The sequence below is a fragment of the Pimephales promelas genome, chromosome 10 (assembly GCF_988280905.1).
Source record: "Pimephales promelas chromosome 10, fPimPro1.hap1.1, whole genome shotgun sequence".
Taxonomy (NCBI): Eukaryota; Metazoa; Chordata; class Actinopteri; order Cypriniformes; family Leuciscidae; genus Pimephales; species Pimephales promelas.
Genome location: NC_142778.1, coordinates 34,058,695 through 34,085,328, shown reverse-complemented (window position 1 = coordinate 34,085,328; position 26,634 = coordinate 34,058,695). Strand labels below are relative to the sequence as shown.

The following is a 26,634-nucleotide window of genomic DNA, read 5'->3' as shown; positions in this document are numbered from 1 at the left end:
GCAAGCAATTTTGCATTTAAAAGAAGTCTAATAGTCATCCAAGCACAGCCCTGACATCTAGGCTAGAACAAGGCAAAACTTGGGCTCTCAGAGAAACGGTCAGACAGAACTAATAAAACAGAACAAATGAGGATCTGACCAGGAACAGCGGACCGGGACAGCAAAGTGGCGGCAGAACTGGACTGTAAAGCAGAGGACGAGACAATGGATTGTGGAGCAGAGGCAAGCATAAACCATGGATCAGAGGCAGGACAGGACCATGGAGCAATGGACCTGGACCGTGGAGTACTGGATTAGAACATGGAGGATCAGGTGGACCTGGACCGTGGAGCACTGGGCGAGACTATGAAGGATCAGATGGACCTGTACCATGAAGCACTGGACGAGACCATGGAGGATCAGGTGGACCCGGACCATATAGCACTGGACGAGACCATGAAGGATCAGGCGGACCTGGACCATGGAGCAGTGGATGAGACCATGAAGGATCAGGTGGACATGGACTGTGGAGCAGTGGACCAGACCACGGAGGACCAAGAGAATGTGGTGGAACAAGTGGACATGCAGAGCACCATGGCACAGCCGGCTGAGATACCTACCTCAGCAGAGCAGAAGACCATTGTGGATTAGGAGGCCACAGTGGAGCAGAAGAGGATGTGGAGTATGTACGGCCTCCATGGCTGTGACATTGAGCACAGAAAGGTCTTGGATGGCATCTGTGGCCGTGGCATGGGGCAGTGAGTTCACAGACTGCCTCCACGGCCATGATAGAGCAGGCAGACGTCTCAAAGTTATCACGGATGCTGCTACGGTGGCCATTACCAGAATCATGATAGACAGCCTTCGGGACCACTGGATTTGGGACAACCAGACATGGAGGGCTGTGACCACCATGCTTGGGAGCGCTGAGACAACAGGACCTGGGAACACTGGCTTGAGAGCCATGGCTGGCAAGGGACCAGCCTCGGTGGCCGTAGAATAATACCACCAAAAACGTTTGAATAAAATCAGGGTTAAAGGCAGAGGATAAGCCGCGAGGAGACCGTGACATGAGCCTTCCATCGAAAATGATTGCACGTCTCTACTTGCTTCTACTATTCATGTTCTGCATAGTTTTGGATTAAAGCCTGCAGAAAAACTAGAATGGGTTATTTCACACCCTTGTCAAGTTATTAGTCATTAAGGTGTCTCAAGATTTTGAGAAATTGTTAATAAAGCTGAAAGTAAATTAAGACTTTCAGATTTAATACTAAATGCCATGCTAATCTGATCACCAAATAATGAGAAAAATGATGATTCAGAATTCGCACTTGTCTCTAGCGGACAGAGGTCCACATTCCTTGGGTGGTTCAAATGTTTGCCTGACCTAATTATGCAGTTCGAAGCTGCTCATATGCATCCAGGCAAAATAACTTTGTACATTAATTAACCAGATGAAAAGATAGCAAAACTAAATGCAGGAAGAGATGGAAATGCCTCATAATGAGTTCTGGCTTTGGGCAATTGAGAATTAGTGATATTTAACAACCTTTATATTCAGTAATAAATGATGTGTGGATGTGTAAGTAGTCATGTGTAAGACTACAACTGCACTTTGATTGTTTAAATGTCCAATAATGACCTTTGTTTGTCTTAAAGAGCAAATTCAACTGCTCAGGGGCAACATGTACTCACTTGAACAAAAAAATACTTTATAACTATTGAAGAAAAAGCTAATTACAAATAGAAAGAAAGAGAAAAAACTATATTTTTTCTATATCCAGCATTTCATGAGTGACTTGAAACCAAGTGCACAGGTAGTGTTGTGAGTTACAGCATGTGTTACATGAATTGCTACCATGCATTTCTGCTTTAATTATATCATTAATATCTTCATTGAATCATAATAGACCAATATTATTTTTTTTGTACTAAACAAGCACAACATGCATTTATTGTATTGCATGCATACACATGCACTTGCTACATACGAGTAAATGCTTCAATCCAACAAAAGAAAAATGCAACTTTGTAACTTTAATTCCAAAAAAATAGAAACAAGTGCCTAAATGTATCCATATAACACACCAATCTCTAAACTTACAACAACTTATAACAGCAACCAACTTTATAATTTGGCCACAATTTCACATTTGCACCTGGGAAAGAATATCTCTGAATGCCCGATCCATCTCTGACAATCATTCGAAGATATACTGTATCTACCGTATCCCATTGTACGGTTGTCATACATTATAGAGGTTGCAGGAGCATTGCAAATCTCATTGCTGTGACCACTGAACTCTGTTTGCTCAATGCCAGGCATTATTTGACAATGTCAGCAGCATCAAAATTATACTGTGAGATAAGCCTCATTCTTTCACCAATCAAACCTCAATATTCAGTGGTAAAGGCTGACTTAAAAATAGGAATGCGGTGTGAACATGAGCATCGACGGCTGTGTGAGTTGTTTTGAATAATGTGAGGGATAGACGGTTCCTCTGGGTTGTTGATTAAAGGGAAGAGTGTTTCTCTGGTTGCTTCTCTATGATAATTTCACAATGCACAAGGGCACCATGGGCACACAGCAGGGAGTTTTAATGAGCAGAGCAGATTTCGGCTGTGGGCATCAACACCAATTCAGCTTCAATAGGGTCATGTGGAGAGTTTCTGCTTTTAGAGCAGTCAAAGGTTAAGATACACTGAATGTTTTTGTGACTGTGAAGGGAATTAATGGAGATTGAGATGTCACATTTTCCTAAAACTATAATCACAAAATTCAAAAGTACAACTCATACAAACCTCAAACTTTTCCGACTAAAATTGAAAGTCATCTTCGTGTAATTGACACTTTGCTTTTGGCTCACAAAACCATCGAACACACGGATGCACTGAACACTCATTATACACGTTTTCAGGGCAACCTCTAAACTTTTTGATTTGTGCAAAATACCACTAATCTACATAAATTACAGTGGGAGGAAAAGGGAATAGGTACACTTTACTTTCAGGGTTTAATTTGTTAACATGGTTAATGCAGTAGGCATCATGAACTAACAAAGAACCACATTTTTATAGCATTTGTCTTAATGCTAATTTATAAACATAGTCATGTTTTTCCATAATACATGAATGTTAATTTAACAACTAGAAATGTTAAAAAATATATGAATATATGTAGAAATGAACATTCCAAAGATTAATACATTCTGTAAAAAGTTGTTCATTGTTAGTTCAAGAAATTTAAAGCATTAAGTATGGTTACAATTTTAACCTTATTGTAGTATTGCCAAAAAATATTATAAAAGTCTACCAATAGTTTGATTTTAGCCCATTTCTAGCTTTGGATGTGAATGATCACATAATTGAAACTGCTGAATGAAAACTATTCAGTAAAAATACTTAAAAGGTAAAAGACAAACAAACATTTCTTTAATATTCAACTAGAGTTGAATATTTTAAGTAAAAGAAAAAGGGTTTGGTGTAAAGGATGTGAATCACAGTAATTCGATTATATTAAGTTTTGATAAATGGACCTTGCTTTCAGAAAATTGCATTATTGTTTGGGTTATTAGATAATAGAATGGAATTTGGTGTCTAAGCAAATGAGAGAAAACTACAAACGAAGCAAATGCAGCAATAGGGAGAGAAAAGTGTGAAGAAACAGTTATGGACAAAACGCTAGACATCACTGTCCAGTCAAACTTTCACAGTCTTGCTAAACTCCAAGTACAAAAATCACTTTCATCATGAACTGTATCAGTGGCTGAACTAGATGCGGCCAAAGCTACTTCACGGTCCATAGAACACGAAATAAAATGAGTGCATAAAAAAGCACGAATGATTCCAATGATTGCTGATTAGAGGTAGAAGTGATAATTCACGAATCACTTTTGAATTATCCACGAGTTCTTCAGTGTGGCCCAACATGGGCTAAACATACTACAGTGACATCGTATGTGTATTAAACATGATTATTCGCAACTCTTATCGCTCATCTGTTAATGAAGCAAAAGGTCTAACATTAATTTACACTGACCAGTGTTGGGGAAAGATACTTTTAAAAAATTATGAGTTACAATATTTGACAAAAAAAAAAAAAAAAAACTTACCGCCAAAACTGACAATGCCTTAACTTCTAGTAAAAGTTGTTCAGGTTGTTCCTAAACCTGACAGAAAATCTCAAACTTACTGTAAATAGGCTATAATGCACACCAGACGCGGCATAGTCCAAAAGTGAATCTAATCTTTACTTTCAGAGTTAAGAATGTGGCGTCTATGAGTTTTACAATAAAAAAGGGCAAAGGAAGAGAGAATAGGAAGTCTATATTATTACAGTACATCTCTGTATATGAAGCATAGACTTTATTCAATGCACCGAAAGACAAACATATTATTTAAAAGCCAAGGGTGAAGTCAAAATAAACAAAACTTTTTCCCGAGTCAATTCGTTCATTTCATTCGTTGAATGAACCAAATGACTCGAAAAAGGATTCGTTCATTTTGAGGAACGAGTTTGAAAAGGAGAGTCACGAACGCACATCACAGAACAGAGCAAGGCGAGCATTTGTGCTTATAAAACTTAAAACTTTTAATGAGCGATCGTTTCACTTGATAAGACCCTTATTCATCGTCTGGTGTCGTTTAAAGTCCTTTGAAGCTGCACTGAAACTCTCATTTGGATCTTGAACCGTTTGGTTCCCATTGAAGTCCATTATATGGAGAAAATCCTGGAATGTTTTCATCAAAAACATTAATTTCTTTTGAGGAAAGAATGACATGGACATCTTTGATGACATAGGGGTGAGTAAATTATCAGCAAAAGTTTTTAAAAAAAAAATGAACCACTCTTTTAGCAATGATATGAGACAAATATAATGTAATTAATGGAAAACTCTATGAATTGCTCTCAGTGGTGTTGAACATTGCTTCTCGTACAGTGTTCGACCTCCTTTATTCTTATTCTTCTGTATTTTGTGACTAACGTTAATATTCTCTTAATATTCAACATAATTCTACATTAACAATGCACACATAAAAATAAAATGCTTCTTTTAACAGGATAGGAAATGAAATGTCCGAAAATGAAATGTCTCCGCCACTGAACGGTACGGCACGGTAACTTAAGGAGATCGGATGCCTGGTGTTTTAGATGATGTTGTTTCTACTATTGCAAAACACTCGTGAATTATGTGTCTTGTTAAGGTCTCATTATGATTCATCTAGAGAGAGGAGCATGTGTTTTAGGGATGTGAGCGTGCTGGTACACACTGTATGCGTGTGGTTCATCTTGGAAGGATCTCAAGGGAAATCTCCACTAGTGTACTCCTTTTCCACATCTGTGTTTAGGATCGCCGAGAGAAATAACAGTCATTTGCATGATAATGTCCAACTAATTGGTTTAGGGAGAACTGTTTGTAATCCGTCTTAAACAGACAAGGTCAGAGTTGGCCAAATCACCCCCTCGGGTTCGGAACAGAATACCGGTGGTATAATTACATTTTATCCACGCAGACCGAGTTGCATTTAGTTATAGCTATACAAGCTATTACATTTACTTTGCAGGGGCCATCCAACCAAATGTGAAGGTGTGGCGTCATCATCATGGAAAGCGAACGGGACGTGCTGGAGCGGCCGGCAGGGAAAGGCGGACATACCTTGAGCTCAAGGACGAATGGCCTACATGAACAGATGAGAAGAAGAGGCATGGAGCTGGATTTATGGCACAATAAGCATCAGGTGTGTATCCTTCTGCACTGTCAGCAAGGCTCCTTTATCATCCTTCTTTAGCACTCTGCTCCGGTTATGGGGAGGAACAGTGGCCTGTGCTGACAAATGATTTGCAGTAGACTACAACTACATTGATAATCAATGAATCTGTCAGTTATTTCTCCATCAAACAATTAATGTGCAAATTGACATCTACACAAAAGTGTTGTCATTGTGTGGAAAAATATAAAATTTACAAATTAAAAGGATAAAAAATAGAATGTTTTACATTAAAGTTATGGTGTATTTAAAACTATAAATATTTGCATTGCATATAGTATTGTAATTTTTAATTATGGTTTATTTAAAACCTTAAATGTGGTGAAAAGCCTAAACAGCACACTGATGCACATGCACACCCTATAAAGTATTTAATCACCTATTCAATTTAATGCCTTTTAACGGCAAACTAAATGATTTCTTACTATACAACTACACTCCACAAAGGATTATTGGGAACACCTGTTCAAATTATCATTAATGCAATTATCTAATCAACCAATCACATGGCAGTTGCTTCAATGCATTTAGGGGTGTGGTCCTGGTCAAGACAATGTCCTGAACTCTAAACTGAATTTCAGAATGGGAAAGAAAGGGGATTTCAGTAATTTTGAGCGTTGTGCCAGACGGGCCGGTCTGAGTATTTCACAATCTGCTCAGTTACTGGGATTTTCACACACAACCATTTCTAGGGTTTACAAAGAATGGTGTGAGAAGGGAAAAACATCCAGTATGTGGCAGTCCTGTGGGCGAAAATGCCTTGTTGATGCTAGAGGTCAGAGGAGAATGGGCCGACTGATTCAAGCTGATAGAAGAGACACTTTGACTGAAATAACCACTCGTTACAACCGAGGTATGCAGCAAAGCCTTTGTGAAGAAGCCACAACACACACAACCTTGAGGCGGATGGGCTCCAACAGCAGAAGACCCCACCGGGTACCACTCATCTCCACTACAAATAGGGAAAAGAGGCTACAGTTTGCAAGAGCTCACCGAAATTGAACAGTTGAAGACTGGAAATATGTTGCCTGGTCTGATGAGTCTCGATTTCTGTTGAGACATTCAGAATTTGGCGTAAACAGAATGAGAACATGGATCCATCATGCCTTGTTACCACTGTGCAGGCTGGTGGTGGTGGTGTAATGGTGGATGTTTTCTTGACACACTTTAGGCCCCTTAGTGCCAATTACCTGAGAATTGTTTCTGATCATGTCCTGATGGCTACTTCCAGCAGGATAATGCACCATGTCACAAAGCTCGAATTACTTCAAATTGGTTTCTTGAACATGACAATGAGTTGACTGTACTAAAATGGCCCCCACAGTCACCAGATCTCAACCCAATAGAGCATCTTTGGGATGTGGTGGAACGGGAGCTTCGGGTCCCACAAATCTCCATCAACTGCAAGATGCTATCCTATCAATATGGGCCAACATTTCTAAAGAATGCTTGTTGAATCAATGCCACGTAGAATTAAGGCAGTTCTGAAGGCGAAAGGGGGTCAAACACAGTATTAGTATGCTGTTCCTAATAATCCTTTAGGTGAGTGTCTATAATAGAATACTAGTATAGTATGTAAGGTATATAGAATGGGGATAATGTAGGAGAAGAAAAGTGGCGAACACTTTATTTTGATGTCACAAGCATCTACTATAGTAATAACTATAAATTATGCAAAACTACATTCAACTAACCCTCAACCAAACACTTATCCTACACTATCCCTATAGTAAGTACATGTAGCTCATTACACTCAGTACTTAAATGTACTTAAATAATTACACTATAACAGGGGCGCATTAAAATAAAGTGCAACCAAAAAGTGTTACAATAATTACCAACAATATGAGTATATGGTGCTCACTTAAACCTCCCTCGGTCTGGTGAGGTCTACAACGGCCTCAGTGCTGTCATAGTAGTTTATTAAAATCTCCTATTGCAGGGAGGAAGAATTGGCTCTACTGTCCCGAAGCAACAACCGAATGTCCCTGCCATCATTGAGATGCATGCTCTCCTACTAAATGAGCTACCCCTGGCAGCTATAGCAAACCAGCCAGAGCTAGTATTTCACCTCTTTGTCAAACGCTGCTATTAAACTATGGAGGGTGGAATAATTTCATGTGATAAAGTGCTCTGTGGGAATCCAGAAACTTTTTATCTTCAAACCTGCAAACTTAGGATGGTACTTTTCAAGTTTGTTATAGTTCTCAATGGCCCTTATAGATAACTATTGTAGAATTTATGATGGTTATTAAAGTAAATATTCCATGTAGTAACCCCAAAATCAGTATTTTGTGGATATACTGTAGTTCTGTTATGGAGGGTGAAAATTGAGGAGTCCTATCAATGCCAAATGAGCAAGTGTCACTAAGATGTGACTGCTAATGAATGCCTTAAAGGGATAGTTCACTTTGAAATTAATTTTTGGTATGTTTTAGCTTACCTCAAGGGCATCCAAGATGTAGGGGTCTTTGTTTCCGCAGTAGTTTCAATTTTGATATTTTTAGGTCAAACCGTTCTTGTCTGTCAGTCATATAATGGAGGTCTATGGTCACCACCCTCAAGAGCATGCGCAGAGAAGTCCAAATTAAACATGATTTAATGACTCGTAAATGTAAGTACACATTGATGGCCTAAGACACGAAATGAGCGGTTTGTGTGAGAAAACAAACAGTATTTATATCGTTTTTACCTCTTGTAACCACAGCCACGTCCAAGCGATCTGAGGGCGCGGGCGCTTTGGTCTGCGAAAGCGCCGGAAAGTGCCGTGTCTTGGGCCATCAATGTGTACTTACATTTACGAGTCATTAAATCATGTTTAATTTGGACTTCTCTGTGCATGCTCTTTGAGGTGGTGACCATAGACCTCCATTATATGCTTCACAGACAAGAACGGTTTGACCTAAAAATATCAAAATTGAAAATACTGCGGAAACAAAGACACCTACATCTTGGATGCCCTTGAGGTAAGCTAAAACATATCAAAAATTAACATTTTTGTCTTAAAGGATACTTTACAAGCATTTCCAGCCCATTCTCATCCTTTAGCGTCACATAGAACGCTATATGACAAAACGGCGCTATACTACGCACATGGCACCCTTTATCGTTAATATAACACACGAACCCAAGGCGTCATAAATCCTTTAGCGTAATATGAGACTACCCTACCCCACCCCAAACCCAAACCTACCCATCACAGCGCGTGTTATATTAACGATAACGGGTGCCATGTGCGTAGTATAGCGCTGTTTTGTCATATACATAGCGTTCTATATGACGCTAAAGGATGAGAATGCATTGGAAATTCAGGTAATAGTACACAAATAATCATGTACTAAAATCTGAATTAATAATTTCTTTACCAAGAACTAATGATGAGTTAAGACATGTACTAATGAGGAACTAACCTTAACTACGACATGAGTCATATGAATTCCTGCATGAATATACAGTACCATCTTAACTACATTTTAGTACATGCTCGTTAATTAATGTATTAATTAACATTTCGGGGTAAACTAAATCAAACTTGCTCTAGAAAATGGACACATTCTGTGGCCCAAAAGAAGAGCAAGAACCCTGACTAACATCCAACTGCATTATGGTATAAAGACAGTAAACCAACCCATACAATAACCATCATCTGTGCTAACACTGATTTTAATTTTGAAAATTGCATCTGTTAATGAACATGCTAGTGTATGTATTTCACTCTTGATGGCAGCAGTGGAATCAATTAAAACAGAATGAGATTAAATTGTTGTTAATGATGAATGCATCATTGTGTGTTCCAAGGTTAAATGTAAACATTGCAAGACATCTAGTGTCATTCGTTGTGCCCTTTAAGTACATCTTTCTTCTTATCTAGAACATGTTTGATTTAGTTGCATTAATTAACAAGTATGTACTATCATGTAGTTATGATGGTATATTCAAGCAGGAATTCACATGACACATGTCGTAGTTAAGGTTAGTTCCTCATTAGTACATGTCTTAACTCAATATTAGTTCATTACTATGAACATAAGTGATTAGTGAATAGTACATGATTGTTCATGTTACCGAATTTCCACCAGTCCAGTCAAGTGGCAATCTGCTGTCACCCATGATTGAATAAAAGAGGATGCATCTCCTTGTTCCTGTATACAACATGAGTCGCTTTGTTTACACTTGGCTAGCGTTGTCGATTTCTGCGAGCACAGAACCATTTCACCCACATACACACAAATTCCCAGAGAAGAAGCAATAAAACAACTTAGCAAGGAGCTGTGTTGATAAAGAGGTGTGAAAATGTATATAGCCAAATGGGCTCACATGAAGCCTGCAGCGCAATGTTTTAGCAGGACTGTAAGCAAATCTGACATGCTAGCTAAGCTCTTACAGTCTGTAGGCAAACATAGCTAGTTACATAACTGTTAAAAATATGGAGACCTGTCATGTTTCAATGTAGTCACCACATTATAGGCCAAGACAGGCCTACGTCTGCTATGATTCCATTAACATTTTTCTAAAGCGAGAGAGAGAGTGTGTGTGTGTGTATGTATATATTCATGGATTGGTGATGTAATGTAACTCAAGCCATTATGAAAATACATTAAGTCGATTGGGGGGAAAAAAGGTGTCTGTCAATGTTCAAAATTCAATGTAAATGTAAATATTTTGGCAGTTCTAGATATTTGACGCATACTTGACATGCAGCTGAGTTTTTAGTTACCGTGTTTCATTTTCTGGCTCTCTGAATATCGTTGTGTGATCTTGTGCGTACTGTAAGTGGGATTCTTCTTCTGTTTGTTATGCTATCTGGCATAGTTATAATTCATTGGATTTAAGCAGGAAGCACAACACATAGAAAATGATGTTTATTTTGAGAAGCCAGATAAATCTCTCAGCAAAAACAACATAACTGGCAGGCAAGCAACACTACGAGAACCACCACACATGGAGTTACTGTATAATAAAATCCGAGATGTTAAGACTTTAAATCGATTGTTTCATGTATTGTAAAGAGAGCTTTATGCACACTGCACGTCCAGCTGTGTGTGTGTGCGTGTCAGTAATCCGGAAGGCTTTCTAAATCTAAGCAATACAGTAAAACCAAACACATCAGATTTCAGGATTAGAAATTCCAAAGGAGCAAATCAAAAACGTTCTTCAACTTAAAGTGCGGTCTGTTCTTCATATTTATATATAGTGTATAAATATATTTATATACACTGTAAAAAAAATATTTTCAAGATTTGTTATCACAACATATTTTCTTTTGTCAAATCAACTTTATAATAATTTATTTAGTTGAGATAACTTATTATTTTGAGTTTATGATGGTTTAATTAATCTACTTCATTGTATTAACTCACTTTTTCCAGTACAATCAACTTAAAAATATAAGGCAACCCGGGTTACTTACTTTTTTAAGTTAAACCAACAATATTTTTTTTACAGTGTAGTAATCATAACATTTTTTCTTTTGTCAAATCAACTTAAATAATTTATTTAGTTCATATAACATATAATTTTGAGTTTCTGATGGTTAAATTAATCTCCTTCATTGTATTAACTCACTTTTTCCAGTTCAATGAACTTAAAATTAAGGCAACCAGGTTACTTACTTTTTTAAGTTAAACCATCATTGTAAATGTTAATGTTTTTATTATGTCTTGTATGTTTATTGTATTTATTTTTGTTTTGTATTTAATGTGGAACCTTTACTGCGGCCTTCTTGGCCAGGGCTCCTTCGCAAAAGAGACTTGTACTCAAAGGATTTCCCTGGTTAAATAAGGGTTAAATAATATATATATATATATGAAGAGTTCAGATGCAAAAGCCTCTAAGTGCCATTTGAAATTTTCTTCTAGAATGATCATTTTTATCAAGCTTGTATATTTAAGTTCAATAATTTCACTTAAATTGCAATGAGGATTACCTATTAATTGTAATTTAAGTGAAATTACTGAACTTGAATATACAAGCTTGATAAAAATGATCATTTTAGAACTTTCAAAATTTCAAATGGCATTTAGAGGCTTTTGCATCTGAACTCTTCATATATATATATATATATATATACACACATTTTGGGGTGGGTGGTCTAATGGTTAACGATCTGGGATAGAGTAAATTAAAGATCTATGCTTTCACTATTGTGTCCTTGAGCGAACCATTTATGGTCAGATTGCTTACAGTACATAGCCTAAGTGTAATGTACTGTATAAGCACATGCTAAATGACTATACACTATTACGAAATTTGTTTTTGTTTTTTTTAATTCTGTGTAGAAAAAATGTAATTAATAAAATGCTCAGTAGGCAAAGGCTCTTTAAAGAACCAAAGTTCAATATGTAAAATATTAATTCTGTACCCAACCTCTGCAACAGTGACACCACAAAACATGCATAAAACAACTATTCAGTGGTGTGAAAGAGAGGTACTAAATATGTAAAGGACACTCGGAGTATAACCTTATCTGTAGCACAGCATGATAGCCTATTATTGTATGCCTCAAGCAAGAGCATTGTTTAGTCATCAAGTGTGAAAACCAAATGAGTGGTGAAATTGAAAGAAAACGAAACATTTTTTAAAACTCAAAAGGATCCCATGGTGGAGGAAGCGTGTTTGCATATGCCTAACCATGTTGAAATGTGGGACACCAGTGTGTTGAATCATATTAAAATTCTAAATTGTTATAGGAAACGCTACAGTAAATACAAAAGTTGTATCTATAGGAAACTTGCAGCACATCTTATTTCAAAAATAAGATAACTGTACAATTTCCCCCCGATGCAAAGAAATGTGCATGTCACATCAGCTCTTATGGGATTATATTTAGCGAGAATTAAGAATATTACTTGTCATCGTTTAATCCTAAAGTAACCCTCTCAAACTCTTCCCCCCCCATCTCTCAGTCAGTTTCTTCACATCCTCAAAAGTAGTTTCAGGAAGTTTGACTAATGAACAGCATCCTTCATTTTTCATTAGGCCTACAGCATTCCTTGAGGACATAAGACTAGCCTTTTTAAGATGCAACCAATAGACTTTAGCAGTATTTTGCTGAACACAGTAATAGAGGCTAAGTGGAGAATGCTGACAAGTGGCAATTTCCTTTCCAAAGCGAATCCTCAATGATAATATGTAATTTGTTGGTGACATTTACTTCTAAGAAGATTTAGCACAGCAATGCATTTCTATGCGAGATTTCTTTCTTATATATCAAAAAAAAAATTCTCACATATTGAGCTTTAGGTCTTTCTTGTAGCTCCCAATAGCTTTATTTATTTATTTTATTATGTGTGAATATTTTCATTTAACATATGTAAGCAGAAACTAATATCAGTCCCAGTTTTGAGTGTAATGCATTACTAAGTAATTAATTACTATAATTTAATCACATTTTCTTTAAAATTGGGATTGAATCAGGGGTTGCACTTACTTTTTTAGTTCTGATGTAATTGCATTAAAGGAGTCGTTCACTTTAAACTTTTGCTGATAATTTACTCACCCCCATGTCATCAAAGATGTCCACGTCTTTCTTTCTTCAGTCGAAAATAAATTAATGATTTTGAAAACATTCCAGGATTTTCTCCATATAATGGACTTCAATGGGAACCAAACGGTTCAAGGTCCAAATGAGAGTTTCAGTGCAGCTTCAAAGGGCTTTAAACGACACCAGATGATGAATAAGTGTCTTATCTAGTGAAGCGATCGGCTATTTTAAAAATAAATAAAAAAAGTTTAAATTTTATAAGCTCAAAAGCTCGCTCTTGTTCTGTTCTGTGATGAGCGTTTGTGACGCTCCTGTTCGAACTCGTTCATCAAAATGAACAAATCTTTTTCCGAGTCATGACTCGAAGGGTCTAGATAAGACCCTTATTCATCGTCTGGTGTCGTTTAAAGCCCTTTGAAGCTGCACTGAAACTCTCATTTGGACCTTGAACCGTTTGGTTCCCAATGAAATCCATTATATGGAGAAAATCCTGGAATGTTTTCATCAAAAACCTTAATTTCTTTTCGACTGAAGAAAGAAAGACGTGGACATCTTGGATGACATGGGGGTGAGTAAATTATCAGGAAACATTTTTTTCAGGAAACATATTGTAAAGAACAATTCTATCTAAAACAGTGGACTTAACATCAAAATGTAACATCTAATGCTAAAATGTATGTTTTTAATGTAACATTCTCCCTTTAAATACTTTGGTCAGAATGTTTTATGCCATTTTATATGTATTTGAAAGAATTAAAAGAGCAGTTTCATGTCAATCTTTTGTGTTGTTCAACTGGTCGAGGTTGATATGGGGTTTAGAATGTAATTAGTAACAAGTAATGCAATACATTTTAGATTTAGTCATTAGTACAGTAATGTAATTACCCTGTTGAAAACTTAATTAGTAGCTAGTACTTAATTACTTTTTTAGAGTAACTTACCCAAAAGGTCAGTGCTAAAACTTTATGACTTGCCTCACACACACACTTTTTAAACTGCTGTTGTCCATATATTTAAAGTCAATGGGCCCAATGTTGTTTTGGACTGACTTTTGTTGTATGGATTAAAGCAGTCAAAACATTCTCCAAATATTATTTAGTGTTCCAGAGAAAAAGAAAAGAAAGTAACACAGGTTTAGAAAGACATGAATGTGACTAACTGACCACAGTATTTTATTATATACTGTATATATATTTTTTGCCTGAACTATCTCTTTAGAGTCATGGTCCAGTAGTGCAAGGTCAGATAGTTCCTCTTTTCGACAGTAAAATGTGAAATTCCAGCAGACTAATATGTACAAGTAGATTCAGGACAGGGAATTACTCCCCTTCTCTGTATCATACTGACATTTAAAGTTCCTCCGTCACAGTTTTCAAGCATGAACAATAAAGGGCATCTCTCAATGCAGCAGAACCTCGGTTATGAATGAGTGTATACTGTTTGGCCAAAATTGTTTTCTGCAGTTTATTCAGTCAAAATATATAATGTAATGTGATGCCATTTACCACATCCATGAACCTACTGATTAGATTGCATCACATAGTTTAATGTAAATAATCAGCAATGTTTATGTGCAGTAATATGTATTTTGACAAACTGCTTTTTTTGTTCACTGTTCTTTGAATCTTGTTCACAGTTTTATTGATTCATATATTACAAATCAGATTTAGAAAGAATGTAATACTGCAAGATCGGAGAAATGTCAGCATCAGTCGTCACTTTAAAAGACATACAAATGAAAATGTTTTTATTATTTACACACCCTTGTGTCATTCCAAACCTGCATGACTTTTTCTCTTCTGTGGAATATAAAATAATTATATTATAATTATTATTTTGAAGATTGATAAATGCTTTCATTTTTTATCCATACAATTGAAGTCAATGGGCTCGTATGTACCAACGTTCTTCAAAATATCCTAAAAGTTCCAATCTATGGGGTTTATAAAAATATATTTTTTTAAAAAATTACTTAAAAATGATAATGTATTGCAGCAATACTTATATATACAAACACTTCTAAACTATATAAATAGTTGCACATGCAATCTCCGTTAATGTTAACAGTCTGGGCATAATACAACAAAAGTTAACTGAAAAAAATTATATGATTCATATTTTTTTAAGCCAGTTTAATGTCATTTAAGTTGAAAAAAAATGAAGGTGGAAACGACGTGGTCATCAGTGAGTGGATCTCTGAGCTAGTGCGAGTGAGTGGAGGCGGGGCTCATTTGCATATTTATAGATCAGCGTATACTACATGAAGCAATGAGTTACATTCAAGCTATTTTAAGACATGAAGGAAGGAAAAAACTATTAAATTTGTCATTTTGGTTTGGTTTTAAGGGATACAATTATTGACTACAGGGGGACTTTAAATAAACACACTATAACTGCACCTGGTCGCTATACAGTATCTTCAGTGTAGACAAACTTAATACAGGATTTTGGTGTGAAAAGCTATAAAGACAATGGTGTGTGTGTGATGCCAATTCACCTCAAAGATGACATTACAAACACTGTTAAATATTTATTGGAAGCATTTTGTGCTGGCGAACTAAACCTAAGTGCGCTAATGTGCAATCTATCTGGCTTTTCAATTTGGTGAAATAAATGGATCACCGCACTGTGTGCAAAGTGGCCGTCTGAATTTTAAATTAGATGTATGCACCACTGGTCATTTGGAAGAAGAATTAGACTCAAGGCCAGTTATAACACTAGTGTATAATGAATGCAAAACACAAATATAATGGAAGCGAGTGCCCAGCCAGGTTGAATAACCTTGACTAAATTTTCATGGTGCCAGTGAAAAGAAGCATGCATGTGTAACTGCAACAAACATGCTTTCAGGATTATCTTGTAATGATTATAAAAATGGGATTCAAATCATGTTTAAAAAGGAAGACATCATACACTGTAAAAAATGATTTTTTGGTTAAGTAAATACTAGTGAAAAAACCCAATGTAATTTACTTGAAAAAGTTAGTTCAGGCAAGAATTTAAAAAAAAAAACTAAGTAAATTCCATATCAGTACTTATTTCAAGCGAGTATAAATGAAAGTGTAATATACACTCAATAAAATTAAGTAAAAATTACTCAACTTTTCTGATACTGGGGTTCCCATCATGCACTGGACCTTGAATAATTAATGAGGTTCATTTTTCACTGGTTTCCAGCTGTATTTACACTGTTTTATCATTGATTTTTGTTTTCAGTATTAGTAAATTGCCATTTTGTGACATTTCGAGTAAATTTTTTGCTTAAAACGACACATTTAAACACAAAAACGATCCATCAAATGTTACCACCATTGTGCATTGTCTACCAAGTATTGAGGTGTTTGCATTCACATAAGGCTTAAAGTCTGACATGATGTATATATAAATTACTTAGATGATCTAAGTAAAGAACATACTATAAATGACTAATAAAATTCAAGATAATTGTTTTAGTGAAGTGTAATACAAAGGCAAAGGAAATTGGTATTAATCAACTTTTTACAAGCCGAGTTAAAATTACTTATTTTTTGTAAAGTTTACTTAATTCCATATTCCAAGTAAATTTAACTTAAAGATTTCTAATTAAAGCTACTGATAAATATGTTTAGGTTTTTACTTGGCAAATCTTTGTAAATTTACTAGCATTTTCTGAGTGAGATCGTTTAGCAAGGTTTTTTCAAGTAAATCCTACTCCAATTTTTTTACAGTGTATTTAAATGATATCAGATTGAATTATATTGATGCTTGCAGCATACAATGCCTTGCAAAAACCTCTACAAATGATTTTATAATTTCAGTGTATAAACAAAAACATGAAAAATGCTTCTGAAATGCTTATATATAGAATGGCTTCTTTAATCAGTCTGCGGTTTGGTTGTTGTCAGACTGCATTACCAACAGGAGGCAGAGTGCTGTCAGAAAGCTTCATGCTGGAGTGTCTGTGTGCACGTACACGCTTTGTGACTGATTACGTCAGATGTCTCATATCACATCCTTGTCCCCCATAACAATAAAATATTGTCGAATTCAGGTCTGCGTTATGATGACAGAGAGCGCTGGCTTCTTTCCTCTGCCTAACTGTCGCCTCATGCTTGCTGTTTCCCAATAGACTTCCATGTTTGAGAGATATCTGAAATGGAAATCCTGTAAATGTTATGCTCTACTTTCACTGCAACTACTCAGGTTAACTCACACAGTGTACGTATCTATGTGGACTCCACTCCAATGTGTCACTGATGATCTGTCTGTATTTTTGATAACCAAGGAAGGTTTGAAATATAGTCTGTAAATTGATTTAACGCAGACCCTATCGAAATTCTGTCACGATTTTGTCATCCTCATTAATTCTCGGGTGAATTCTCAGCATTTAAATATGCTGACGCTACATCGTTATTCACTACAGCAATAAATATCACAGCTGTGTTTGCATACTAACACATTTTGAAACCTACTGTATACAGACCAGTCAGTGTTCAATAACCCAACAACCTGTTCAACTGCACCATTCAAGGACTTCATTTACTTCAGAAAGGCCTTAAAGGATTAGTTCACTTTTGAAAAAACTTTTGCTGATAATTTACTCACCCCCATGTCATCCAAGATGTCCATGTCTTTCTTTCCTCAGTCGAAAAGAAATTAAGGTTTTTGATGAAAACATTCCAGGATTTTTCTCCTTATAATGGACTTCCATGGGAACCAGGTCCAACCGAGGTCCAAACGACAGTTATAACAGTTTCAGATGCAGCTTCAAATGTCTTTAAACGACACCAGACGATGAATAAGGGTCTTATCATGCGAAACGATCGGTTATTTCAAAGCTTATTCCAAAAATGTCACTTTTCTAAGGACAAATGCTAGCCTTTCTCCATTCTGTGAGGCGCGTTTGCAACGTCACGTAATACGTAATTACGCTCAAAAGGTCACGGCGGGGCGACGTAGCCAGAAGTACAGAGTCAGAGTGTTTACAAGTTGAACGCATAGGTTGAACGTGAAAACTAACTCAAACGCTGTTTACAAAAAAGGAATTAAAAGGTAAAACAACGATGTCGGACGATTTTGATTCTGTATTTCTGGCTACGTCGCCCGTGACCTTTTGAACGTAATTACGTATTACGTGACGTTGCAAACGCGCCTCACAATATATTACAAGGCTAGCATTTGTCCTTAGAAAAGTTACATTTTTGGAATAAGCTTTGAAATAACCGATCGTTTCGCATGATAAGACCCTTATTCGTTGTTTGGTGTCGTTTAAAGACATTTGAAGCTGCATCTGAAACTGTTATTAACACTATCGTTTGGACCTTGAACCATCCGGTTCCCATTGAAGTCCATTATATGGAGAAAAATCCTGGAATGTTTTCATCAAAAACCTAAATTTCTTTTCGACTGAGGAAAGAAAGACGTGGAAATCTTGGATGACATGGGGGTGAGTAAATTATCAGCAAAAGTTTTTTCAAAAGTGAACTAATCCTTTAACCACATAAAGAAAATAAATAAATAAAAGATACAGCAACTATACAGCAAACTATATACATACTGTACTGTATGTAAAGCTTTCCTAATGAAACCGGCGCACTGCTTTGACACACAGAGGTGTAATACACCTCAGCTCCAAGAATATGGTTTAATTAGTCATTAAAAGGCCATAAAAAGCATAAAATATAAAACAACGCGTTTTTTGTTTTCACACCCAAGCGATTTTCGCTGACGATGGGCTGAGTGAACATGCAAATTCATTCCCTAACATTAGATGGCGCCGATTTGCTCTGCAATACCACTCCATTCAGTTTTCTTTTATCAAGATGTTTGTAGTCCTTGTCGTGTTTGTCATATAGTTCTTTATGTTCTAACATCAACGAGAACAGCAGCTCTACATTCATCTTGCCTCGCATCTTCCTCGTCTTATTTCTTCCTGACTGTGTAGACGGCGACGCTACTTGGCCTATATCTTCTTCTCCATTCGGTATGTGTGCTCGGCAAGATCGTTTTGTGTTTGTGCGCCCCCAACTTGTGTTTTACTGTAACTTCAGAAGCTCCAAACACGTGAGCAAAAGCGCCAATCTCATTGCTTGGATAGTTTTTGACGCGGTGCATCGAATTAAAAAAAACGAACCTGACGCGCTTTTGCGCGTGGCGTTTTACGTGCCGTTTTCACATTGGCGCTCTTTGTTTAGTCACCAGGCGTTAAACGTTGGCGAATTTGGATCGGTGTTCGTAGATCGACTGGCAGAGACTATTTTTCAAAGATGGCTTCTTCATGTTTTCGCAAAGTTGACTGTGTATAAAATATCTTCTTATTAAACTGTTTGGACACTGACAAAGTTCTCAATGCTTCGGTTTGAATGTAGGGACCCTTATTATGCTATCGTGTTAGTGTGGGGCTATTTTGAGCCTTGTTAGTGGTATGAACTAGCTATTTTTATTTGTCATTACTCTATGCCCCCATATACTAGCATTATACTAGCGTTATAGGCTAAACTGTTTTTAGAGATAAAACTATTTACATTCGGCAATCATGAAAACAAATCTCAGATAACGGTTGACTAGGTAACAATGTCTAATTAGACCAAAGGTTCATTTTGCGCCGGAGTTCTCCTTTAAGAGTGTAACATTTCTGTCTTGTACAAAAACCATACCTAGATTTGCAACAGTGATGAGTTAAATGTGAGAGAGTCTTTTAAACTCTGATTGAACCGAAATTTTTCCCCAATACTACATAGTTTGTTGTATAGTGTATTCAGGACTATCAAAAGCCAACCTTTTGTCATTTTGATAAAACCGCATATGTGTTAGACAGCTAATACTTAGTTTCTTTGGTGACAAATAGTGTTGTCAAAAAACTCGGTACTTCGGTACCAAGTCGGTACTAAAAAAAAAAATGTTACGGTACCAGCTTTTCTAGGTACCGAGTACCAGGTTAATCCAGTTCTGTTCTAGACGCGCTGTCTGAAACGTGCACAGTTGCGTCCTCTTCATAACGCTGATATGGCTCTCTCTCTCTGAATCCACTTGTTGACACGAAAAGAGGAAAGAGCCACATATGGAAATATTTTGGATTAGGCTAATGTCACGTTGCCATAAGAGGCCGATTACATGCAAATTCGCAATTTCAAATATAGGCGTGATTCAAGCGCGCTCCTAATAAAAACTCGTTGGCGTTGCATAGCAACGACAGACGCCGCGTGAGAGCAAGCGCTTTGGAAAGAATAAGCACGCGCAAAAATATAATTAAAAAACACGCGCGACATGTGAACGGCCTCTAAAGTGCTTTCGGGGTAGTTTTACGAGTACATGAGCACAGTAGTATCCACCCGACACCAGAGTACTACTGGTATTAGTATTGTCATTTAATGTCAGTGCCAGTTCTAGGCGTATTCTTGCCTTTATAACTCAGCAGGTTTAAAAAGCCTTTTTAAAATTAAATATGAATGCAGTTTTAGATTAATAAAAGGACAGTCAAGTCAAATAAAACATGTTTTATGGTAATGCTACAAAGATACCATTCATAAACATTACTTAGTTATCAACACATTGAGTGAACAATATATTTTTACAACATTAATTAATGTTTGAAAATGTTATTTATTACAAACACCTGATTGTTCATGTTTGTTCACTTAATTCATTGTGCATTAAATAAATAATGGATTAAAACTTTACAAACAACTTTAAAAATGTGTTAGTGTATACTATTGTTTATTTTAGGTCATTTTATCTAATCTTTTTCTAAAGTGTTTATAATACGAATGTACAGTTTCCATACTTGTAACCGTGATAAACACTTAAATATATGTAAATTTAAACTAAGCTTTGGTACCGAAATTGGTACCGAGAACCGTGAATTTTAACTGGTATCGGTACCGAATACTGAAATTTTGGTACCGTGACAACACTAGTGACAAATCAGCAGAATTTACAATAGCAATCAATGTCGAATTCATCACAGAAAATCAAATGCTTACATTTGCCAGGTATTGAAATGGACATACAAGATCAGTGAATATAAAACTGATCCAAAACACTCTCACACGGCTTCCGGGCTTTGATACGAGCTCTGAATACCACAGGCATACAGGTGGTCATGTGCAATACATTATATTTACAAGCTCACGTTACCTTTTTACAGTTGAAATAAAATGTCCTAGTTGCTATTTGAAAAGGTCTTTCTTTATAGGCCTATAGGAATATTATAGCACATGATGATATAAGAAGAACTGAGACAATAAAATTTTATACACAATGTCTATAACTACACTAGGTACTGAGTATATTCTCTTGTACTACATCAATAATTTATTGTGACTATTAAAACACTGTTCTTAAAGTCCCCCTGTTATGTAGTCAATAATTGTATCCCCTAAAACTCACCAAAATTACATTTAAACGTTTTTTCCCCCTTTTTTTTCCACGTCATGCTTTAAAATAGCTTGAATGTAACTCTACACCATTGCCAAATTTAGTATATGCGGTTCTATGAATATGCAAATGAGCCCCGCCTCCACTGCCTCGCACCTGCTCAGAGATCCACTCGTTGACGATCACACGTTACACCAAGGTAACACCAGCGATTTCAAAACAGGGATTTTCAGTCTTTGGTTCACTGCAGTTTTAAAGAGAAAATACTCAGCAATGGTGTCAACTTCTGGATTTGCTTAAAGCATATTGCTTGATTTTCACCAACGGGAGACTTTGACCTTATGCTAAAAGTTTGGTGGAAGGACAAATGTGTTTGACCATTACTTTGGCAATTATGCACAAAAATCAAAGAGTTAAAACATTTTTTTGAGGCACTGAAGATAAGACAATTAATCACAAGCAATACGGTAATAAACAAGTGCACATATACATAGGTCTACAAAAATGTCCAAGAAACAAGATCCACTAAACACACACTGAGCACAGTGTGAGCGATCTCCAAATCTTTATGGCACTGTTAGAGATGCTGACCGATCAATACAGTGCTCAAACCAGTCGGTATTTACTCTCAGGTATTGAAAAAATTATAACTGTGGGGAGAAATAATTTTTCTGTGCGAGTCAAAAGTAGTCAAGCATTGGAAGCAAAAAAAAATATGCCCTGAAGCCCCAAAATCTGGACTGGCGCCTGAACGAGCGAGAGAAAGTCATCACATTTCACACCACGTCAAACACACATTTTCTCAGACTCACGTTTGTGATCTGAACAGCAAGAGAGCTTTACTTGCCTGCCATTTTCACTATTATGCCCTGAGGCGGTCTTAATACAGCCGAATGCACAGTGAAAGAGATGGAGAATAATGCCTACACTCTCTTAGTCTGTAGGAGACTAAACTGTGCAGCCGTTCGAGAGAATGAACATGCGAGAGAAAAACCGTGGGGATGTTAAATGTGACATTTCTATTCAATTATTTATGTCGTTACAAATGCCACACCTAATATGGATGATGCCAGTCAACATTGAACATTGAAAATGCAACATGACATCATGACTTTTGCGTAAACATACACGCCACTTTCAAGTCAAGTTAGTTTTTCGAGCTATCCGCGTGTACGTGTACGTCTACGCCGTTAAATGTCCGAGTGATTCCGCGTGTATGTACACGCCGGTAAATGTCAGAAACGAAACGAAGCAAAAAGTAGATCTACATCTGGGGAGCGCTATTTTTTTTTCCTAGGATTAGATGGTAGGGGAAGACTCATGAATGGTATTAACCCCAGTGACGGGGTTGGGTACAGTAATGTAGCGCTAAGTCAATGGCTTTAATAAACACGCTGAAAAGCTCTCAGGTATTGAAAAAATTATAACTGTGGGGAGAAATAATTTTTCTGTGTGAGTCAAAAGTAGTCAAGCATTGAAAAAAAAAAAATATGCCCTGAAGCCCCAAAATCTGGACTGGCTTTTTTCCTAGGATTAGATGGTAGGGGAAGACTCATGAATGGTATTAACCCCAGTGACGGGGTTTGGGTACAGTAATGTAGCGCTAAGTCAATGGCTTTAATAAACACGCTGAAAAGCTCTCAGGTATTGAAAAAATTATAACTGTGGGGAGAAATAATTTTTCTGTGTGAGTCAAAAGTAGTCAAGCATTGAAAAAAAAAAAAAAATATGCCCTGAAGCCCCAAAATCTGGACTGGCTTTTTTCCTAGGATTAGATGGTAGGGGAAGACTCATGAATGGTATTAACCCCAGTGACGGGGTTTGGGTACAGTAATGTAACGCCAAGTCAATGGCTTTAATAAACATGCTGAAAAGCTCTCAGGTATTGAAAAAATTATAACTGTGGGGAGAAATAATTTTTCTGTGTGAGTCAAAAGTAGTCAAGCATTGAAAAAAAAAAAAATATGCCCTGAAGCCCAAAAAATCTGGACTGGCTTTTTTCCTAGGATTAGATGGTAGGGGAAGACTCATGAATGGTATTAACCCCAGTGACGGGGTTTGGGTACAGTAATGTAACGCAAAGTCAATGGCTTTCATAAACACGCTGAAAAGCGATTATGCGTGTTGATAGCATAGCACGCGTCATACATACGTGGTACCACTCATCTCCACTACAAATAGGAAAAAGAGACTACAATTTACAAGAATTGTAAATAAAACAATTTACTCACCAAAATTGGACAGTTGAAGACTGGAAAAACGTTGCCTGGTCTGATGAGTCTCGATTTCTGTTGAGACATTCAGATGGTAGAGTTAGAATTCGGCGAACACAGAACGAGTTAATTTTAGTCAATATTGTTAAATTAATGTTTGTTTAACTTTATTAAAGGTGGCAAACACTGATAAAAAGTGATATAAAAAAAGTATAAATTCAATTATATTTTGACACATTTTAGGCATAGGGATAAACAAAACTGGTTATCAGTACAGTCCTCTTGTGACTACCCTCTTTTAGCAGCTTTGCAGGAGGTGAAAAATTCCAACTTATCTCTTTTCAACAGCTTAATATTGAAGTGGGTGACATAATTGGCCATCAAGGCCGCATCAACACATTTGTGTTTCTGCACAGTCTCTGCTTTTTAATTTAACGCGAGTAGCTCAAGCTCTTCCGAAAGACATGTTCGAGGTGCACTTTCCAAATGTGTGAAAACATTTTTTTTTTTAAATAAATACATTGCAAAACAGCGTAAAATTGGCTGTTACAGTACCGGTTACAAATCTGACAAAATCATATTGTGCATGCCATGCAGTACATCAACGTGTTTCAGATGAAATCGAAGAGATTATTTCTTGCTTTGATCTCTATAACAATAGAGACCCAGATAAATGGTACAAGCTGTTGGAGCCCAAGCATTATTTGAGAAGACACAGAGAGAAGAGCGAATTTCAATCTTCAGCTCTGCATCTCATGCTTAAATAAACAAACCAATCTAAGCTTACTAGTCAGTAAAACAAATAAAATAAAAGGCAGAGTGAATGTCTTTCTCCTGGCGATTGCCACTTCTCATTCTCACATGGCGAGCAGCCATCACACACGAGGAGGAATTGCAACACATTCTAATACTAGGGCGTCATATATTGACACTTGAAATTTCATACGCACATGGAACATTTAGCGTCAATATAACACACAGAGATTTGTTCGGTTATTGGGGTAGGTTTAGGGTTAGACCACTAGGAGGCGCCTTCTGGCCCATATATATATCTGCGTCTCATATTGAGCGTCAGATGTAGACGAAATGTCAAAAGCGTCAGCATATGACGCCTTGGGATGAGAAAAGGCTGGGAATTGCAATGCAATATTCAGTAGTCTGTAGAGTCACACCATCATATGGAAAGAAGCGTAAATGGATGGAGAAGCGTAAAGCTAGATCTTAGTTTGAGCTTATCTTGGCAAAAGCTGAGTAAATCAGCAAGTTTTAACATCTACTCTGGTGTAATGGAAATCACTGGACTCTTAATAAAAATGAGGAATCTGAGGGCATGGTGGTCGCAATCAGAACCTCTTGATATGGCATGCGAATTTGAATAATTCATGTAAAAGGGATCAGGTGATGAATGTATACACATCTGTATTGGTTTAAGCCCTCATAAATCTTTACAGCTTAACTGGGGGCATTTGAGAGACAATAACAGATACGAGTCATGATGTATCATTTAAGGGAGTATTTATGGGGTGCAACATGACCACAAGGCTTAACGGCATTAAGATTTTAAAATAGGATGCATTTTTTATGAATGAGTAAGATAGAGAAAGTGGATATTTTAAATCATGTCACGGTTCACCATTCCTCTAAAGTTTTTCATGGTTGTTGTGATCTTTTTTTTTTTGCCTTGACTAGATTATTTTAAATGGACCTTTTTAATATGATAAAAAATTGAAGTATATTCCTGGAGTCACTTCGTTAATGAGGTCTTAAAAACTGCATGTTTAATTATTATTATTATTTAAGATTTAGTAAGATGAAAAAGAAAAGAAAGGGATGTTAAAATAAAATAAAAAGAGATTAAAATACAATGGTATAATACTAGTTATACCATTACCATATAAAAAGTTTAGGGTCCGTAATCATTTATATATATAAAAGTATCTTATGCTCATTAACAGCATTTATATGAACAAAAACACAGTTAAAAAAACATTAACACTGCAAAATATTAATAAGATTTCAATTGACCGTTTTCCATTTAAATTTATAGCAAAAATTTAATTTATTCCAGTGACGCAATGCTGAATTTTCTGCGTTATTACTTATATGCTACATTCTTATATGCTGATTTGCTGCTCAAGAAACATGTATTGTTAATGTTCAAATCTTTTGTCCTGCTAAAAATTTTCACAGCAACCATGATACATTGTGTTTCAGGGTTCTTTGATGATTATAAAGTTCAAAAGTACAGCATTTATTTGAAATAGAAATCTTTTGCAACATTATAAATGTCTTTACTGTCACGTTGAATCAGTTTCATGCATCCTTGCTAAATAAAACGCACAATAAACCCCAAACTTTATTGTAAATGTAACTGACATCTTAGGGCAGGTCCGAATATCTTGTAGTGTGTCGCAGACTTCATGCAAGGATCTGTTATACAACATATTATACGTTTTTGACCAAAACTGACTGAATACTCGCCAAGACCGTCATTTTGAGATCATTTGTGTGTATTTAAGCGCAATAAGCCACAACAAAGAAGTACATTTTGCACTCGGTAGCTGTTTGAGAGGCGGCTAAGTGTATGAAACTGCACAAAAGGAGTATTGCAACCATTTCAGAATGGATACATATGGAAATATTGCTATTTTTGACAACACTCCTCAATTCACATCCTTCATGTAGAGACTTGATGCCAGCTGTGGCTCACCACCATAGAAGTCCCAAATTGAGTCTTTCAATGGCTTTCCCCTTGACTCCACAGCCTAAATAACGTGAGAAGGGAGGGATATCATTAATTCATGAGCGAGTGTAACTAACTCATCAGATCATCAG

At 36.5% G+C, this 26,634-nt stretch overlaps 1 protein-coding gene across 1 annotated transcript in view; it reads right to left on the bottom strand.

Annotated features, from left to right (window-relative positions):
* The window catches only part of cep126 (centrosomal protein 126), a 154,074-nt gene that overhangs the window by 109,846 nt on the left and 17,594 nt on the right, over window positions 1–26,634 (bottom strand). The window contains exon 2 of the mRNA XM_089116510.1: window positions 23,818–23,874. The gene's annotated coding sequence lies outside the window, so the exon portion shown is untranslated. The remainder of the gene's footprint in view (window positions 1–23,817; window positions 23,875–26,634) is intronic.